Source organism: Taudactylus pleione, unplaced genomic scaffold, assembly GCF_031769625.1.
Source record: "Taudactylus pleione unplaced genomic scaffold, aTauple2 ptg001123l, whole genome shotgun sequence".
Lineage (NCBI taxonomy): Eukaryota > Metazoa > Chordata > Amphibia > Anura > Myobatrachidae > Taudactylus > Taudactylus pleione.
In genome coordinates, this window is record NW_028285524.1 from 38,074 (window position 1) to 44,073 (window position 6,000).

A 6,000-nucleotide genomic window follows, 5' to 3' on the forward strand; every position below is an offset into this window, starting at 1 on the left:
CTTGTTATTTTATGAAGCACTCCCAGGTTTTCCAACAGCTCAATTCATAACACTGTCCTTCAGTGTAATTGAGGGATTCAGCATGGATGGGTAAATGAATTAGAGTCCTATGAGGGAGTAGTCACTGCTGTTATCTTTCAATAATAATTGTTGGCAATGATATCCCCCTCCGATTAAATAACTTCACCATTGACACTATAACAGATTTATATTCAACTCATAGGGTGCTACCGCTAATAACTACAACATGATCATGTTCAATGAAATGAGAAAGGAAGTTATACTATGGTGGTGTACATAAGTAACCCACTAATTATATACTGCAATACAAATTTTAATGATATATTAAATAATAATATACTAAAAGCCCAACAAACAAGAAAAAGAGGTAAACAAAGGAAAGCCATAGTAAGTTTTTCAGCGAATAGAACTCACAGTATTATGCTTTAACACACTAGAAGGATCCAATTTTAAAACCACACTTTATATACATGAGTGCCTCCAACTTGAAGTATAAATGAATGACAGCACAGTAGAAGCAGATCTCACTACTTGTACTTATGTGGATGACAAAGGAAACGAATCTGAGGAATCTCCTAGTGGTGCAGGACATAACCCTACTCTCTGGTAGGAAGATGTGCACTACTATGGTTGGAGAGAACAAAGATTTTATGCAGGGCTATATTTTATTGTTGTAAATGTGAGTGTTTTTTATGTGAAAAATGTATCTGTAAAAGGCAGAATACCAGATCTGTTGTTTCCCTTCATTTTCCACCACAATCGCAGCCAGAACCAGAACCAAACCCACCACTTATTAAATGTACCCCATGGTCTATAGAGGAGATAGTTCTCCTACACAAACTACAGGGTCAATTCAGAGTTGAACGCAACTCTACCGCAGATGCTCCCTCTTTACGTGCATGGAAAAGGATGCGTATGTTCGCCTGGAAGCAGAGCTGTACGCATCTGTGCTCTGCCCTGCCCACTATCCATATGCGTAGCTTATTACTTATCAACATCAGCTCACACGTGCACCAGCCTATACTTGGGGTAAAAGAATTGTCTGAATTAGCTGTATTTACGCTTCCATCCAACTTTGTATAGCCTGCAATTATGCACTGTAAGGAAATGCAAATATTCATACCACATAAATTGATATACAATTAATTAAAAAGGAGGACTTATGACTGTTAGAGGGAAATGAATCAGACCCTCTAAAGTAGGGGTGGGCAATAAGCGGCCCCCCAGCTGTTGTAGAACTACAAATGCCAGCATGCCCTACTAAAACTGTTACAATGCATGCTGGGATTTGTAGTTTAACAACAGCTGGAGGGCCGCTTTTTTGCCAACCCCTGCTCTAAAAAGAGTGGACAAGTGAAGTTGCCCATAGCAACCAATCAGCTCCGAGGTAGCATTTATCTAGTATATTCTATAAAATTATAGGTAGAAGCTGAGTGGTTGCTAAGCCCAACTTATCCACTCTTTAGAATGTTTGATACATCACCCCCCAAGTCATCTACTATAGCATACACTACACACATCACATCTCACACACAGAGTTGTGGAGGCTTACGCTACTTCTCACAAGGTTGCCTTATAATTACATCTTTCTCACTTTCCTGTACCTCTGTTCAATTCTTTTGTATTTTTTTCCCTAGTATTTAAAGCTCTAATATAGGTGGCGTGATCCTGCAAGTCATATTGTAGGACATCAGAGCACCCATGAAAGTGTTACAGGAGCACAGAAGAGAGATATATGTGGAATCTTTAATAACTAAATGTGCGAAAACAAGAGATATGGTAAGAACTTACCTTTGTTATCTCTGTTTCTACGAAGTCCATAGGGTCCACAGGGTTGACCTTGGGGTATAGCTGGATCTGGATCCACGGGCACCACGCAGTTAAAGCTTTGCTGCTCCCAGGATGCACTTGGGTCCGTCCTCCTCTATACCCCGCCCCGGCCACAGGCACCTCAGTTGGTAAGCAGCTAAGGCCGGAGGAGGAGACTAAACAGAGAGAAGGAAGACTGGAACACACAAGAAACCATACTCACAGAAATGGGAGACGGAAAACCGGTGACCAGCCACACAGCCCATTTGAAGCCAGGTGCGTCAGGGCGGGCGCCCTGTGGACCCTATGGACTTCGTAGAAACAGAGATAACAAAGGTAAGTTCTTACCATATCTCTTGTTTTCTACTTCAGGGTCCATAGGGGGTCCACAGGGTTGACCTTGGGGATGTCCCAAAGCAGTTCAACTAAGGGCGGGGACGCTCCTGTGCTGAAAGGAGTACCCGGCGCCCAAAGGATGCATCCTGAGAGGCGAAGGTGACAAACGCATAAAACCTCAAAAACGTCTGAATTGTAGACCAAGTAGCCGCCTTACACAGCTGAACAGCGGAGGCGCCACGTCTAGCAGCCCAAGAGGGACCCACAGAACGAGTGGAATGAGCCTTAACAGAGGCTGGCACAGGTAAACCCTCCTGCGCATAAGCCTCACAAATAACTGAACGAAGCCAACGGGCTAACGTTTGCTTGTTGGCAGGCCAACCCCTCTTGTGAAAACCGAAGAGGACAAACAAAGAATCCGACTTCCTAACCGAAGCAGTCCGGTCCACATAGATTCTAAGTGCCCGGACCACATCCAAGGAAGCCTCACCAGCAGAAAGATCAGGTGACTGAAAAGCTGGCACAACAAGTTCCTGATTAATGTGGAACTTTGAAACCACTTTGGGCAAAAACTCAGGATGCGTGCGGAGCACTGCCCTGTCCTGGTGAAAAATCAGAAAAGGAGGGCGACAGGAAAGCGCCCCCAATTCTGAAACCCTCCTGGCCGAAGCAATCGCCAGGAGAAAAATGGTCTTAAACGTCAGCCACTTGAGCTCAAGCGGCTCAAAAGGAGGACCCTGCAAGACCCTCAGTACCACCGTCAAGTCCCACGGAGCCACCGGAGGCACGAAGGGAGGCTGGATCCTGAGAACACCTTGGAAAAAGGTGTAAACATCTGGCAGTGTAGCAATCCGTCGCTGAAACCACACGGACAAAGCAGACACATGAACCTTCAGAGAGGCCAGGCGTAAGCCGAGGTCCAAACCCGATTGAAGAAATTCCAAGATTCTGGAAACCCGGAACACCTGCGGATCATAGTTTCTGGATTCACACCACTGAAAATAAGTGCGCCACACCCTGTGGTAAATCCGCGCGGAGGCAGGCTTGCGTGCCCTAAGCATGGTACCAATCACTGAACTGGAGAAACCCCTAGACCTCAAGACGGCTGTCTCAAGAGCCACGCCGTCAAAGACAGCCGACCCAGATCCGGGTAAAGGCAGGGCCCCTGAGACAACAGGTCCCGACGCTGAGGAAGAAGGTACGGAGCGTCGATGGAGAGGCACCTCAGATCGGAGTACCAAGGACGTCTGGGCCACGCCGGAGCCACCAGCACGAGCGTGCCGCCGTCCTGCTTGAATTTCCGCAGAACCCGAGGAAGTAAGGATATCGGAGGAAACAGATACGCCAGGTGAAACGTCCATTTCACCGACAGAGCATCTACCAGACAGGCGCCTGCGTCTCTTGTCCTTGACCCGTAAACGGGCAACTTGTGATTGTGACGGGAGGCCATCAAGTCCAGCTCCGGCAGCCCCCACCTGTCCACGAGTAGCTGAAACACCTCTGGGTGAAGCGACCATTCCCCGGGATGCACATCGTGACGGCTGAGGAAGTCCGCCTCCCAATTGAGGACTCCGGGAATGAAGACTGCCGAGATCACTGGAACGTGACAATCCGCCCAAGCAAGAATGCGAGACACCTCCGACATTGCTGCCCGACTGCGAGTTCCCCCTTGGTGGTTGATGTACGCCACCATGGTAGCGTTGTCGGACTGCACCTGAACCGCCCTTCCGTGAAGAGCGGGGCCGGACGACTGCAGGGCCCTGTACACAGCCCGCAGTTCCAGGATGTTGATGGGGAGAAGTGCTTCTTCCGCGGACCAACGACCCTGAAGCGATAATGAGCCGGTCACTGCCCCCCAACCCCGAAGACTGGCATCCGTCGTGAGCAGGACCCAGTCCGGGATCCAAAAGGGGCGCCCCTCGACCAGATGCACCGTCTGAAGCCACCAAGCCAAAGACTGCCGAACCTCCGCGGACAACACCAGCATCTGAGAGCGGATCCGGTGAGGTAACCCGTTCCATTCCGATAGAATCAGCGCCTGCAGGGGCCGGGAATGGAACTGGGCAAATTCCACCATGTCGAATGTCGACACCATGGACCCCAGAACTCTCATAGCTGAATGGACCGACAGGCGGCAACTGCTCAGGCAACTGTGTATCCGCAGCTGCAGGGAGGAGACCTTCTCTGGAGTCAGGAAAATCCGCTGCTGACGAGAATCCAGCAGGGCTCCCAAATGAACCATACGCTGTGATGGAATCAGGGAGGACTTCTTCCAGTTTATCAACCACCCGTGTGCTTGAAGACAAGCAATGGTCAGGTGAAGATGTCGAAGAAGCACCTCCGGGGAGCTCGCCAGCAGCAGAAGATCGTCCAGGTACGGCAACAGACGTAGACCCTGACCCCGAAGGTGGGCAGCCATAACCGCCATCACCTTGGTGAACACCCTCGGAGCCGTGGAAAGGCCAAAAGGCAACGCCCGAAATTGGTAGTGATGGTTCAGGATAGCAAACCTCAGATACCGCTGATGTGCCGGTGCTATGGGCACATGGAGATAGGCGTCCTGGATATCGAGGGAGACCATATAATCCCCGGGTTCCATCGCCAGAATGATGGAACGTAACGTTTCCATCCTGAACCTGGGAACTCTGAGGTATCTGTTCAGAGACTTCAAATTCAGGATAGGGCGATGAGAACCATTGGGTTTCTGTACCAGAAACAGTAGAATAGTACCCCGTCCCGCGCTGAGACTGAGGAATGGGAACAATGACCCCTGCTTGTAGCAAGGATTCTATAGCTACCTGAATCTGACCAGCTTTGGTCTTGTCCAGAGAAGGACTCGTACAGAAAAACTGGTGGGGCGGCCTGAACCAAAAAGACAGGGCGTACCCCTGAGAGACTACTTCTCGAACCCAGGCATCCGTGGTGGTATTGTGCCAACACTGGGCGAATTGGAGAAGTCGGCCTCCCACTCTGGGGTCCCCCAGAGAGAGGCCCGTCCCATCAGGCAGCAGGCTTATCCTCCTGCTTGGAAGAAGGGCGTCGAGCACTCCATACTTGCTTCTTGGGCTTGGGTGCGGCCTTGGTCGCCGAATGTCTCGGGAAGGACTGGCCCTTGGCCTTACCCTGAACCCGAAAGGACCGAAAGGCAGAGCTCCTCACTTTAGCCGGCGCAGAGGCCGAAGGGAGAAAAGCCGACTTGGACTTAGCCAAAGTATCCACTATTCTGTCCAAATCCGGACCAAATAGTAAATCACCATTAAAAGGCAAGGCCTCCAGACCCTTTTTTGAATCTGCATCAGCCCTCCAGGACCTCAGCCACAGGGAGCGCCGAGCAGATACCGCTGCAGCCGACACCCTAGAAGTGAGCAGGCTGGCATACAAAGACGCTTCCCCAATATAGGAAGCTGCATCCCGCATCTGTCCCACTAACGCTCTCTGGATATCCGGAGCCTCATCAGGAAAGGTATCCTCCAAGGCATTGGCCCATGCCTCAATGGCTTTAGCCACCCAGGAGATAGCCATGGACGGGCGAGCCACCGCCCCGGAAAGAGAATAAATGGACTTTAAACAAGTCTCCACCTTCCTGTCCGTGGGATCCTTCAAAGAGGAGATAGACGGCAATGGCAACGTCGCGCTTTTGATCAAGCGGGTAACGTGGGAATCCACCGCCGGCGGAGTTTCCCATTTCCTGCAATGAGCTTCAGGAAAAGGATAGTTCGCCGCCAACCTCTTCTGTGGATGGAACCTCTTACTAGGTAATTGCCAGGCCGCCGCCATATGATCCGATAATTGATCAGACAGGGGGAACACAGTTGCGGTCACCTTGGCCTTTTT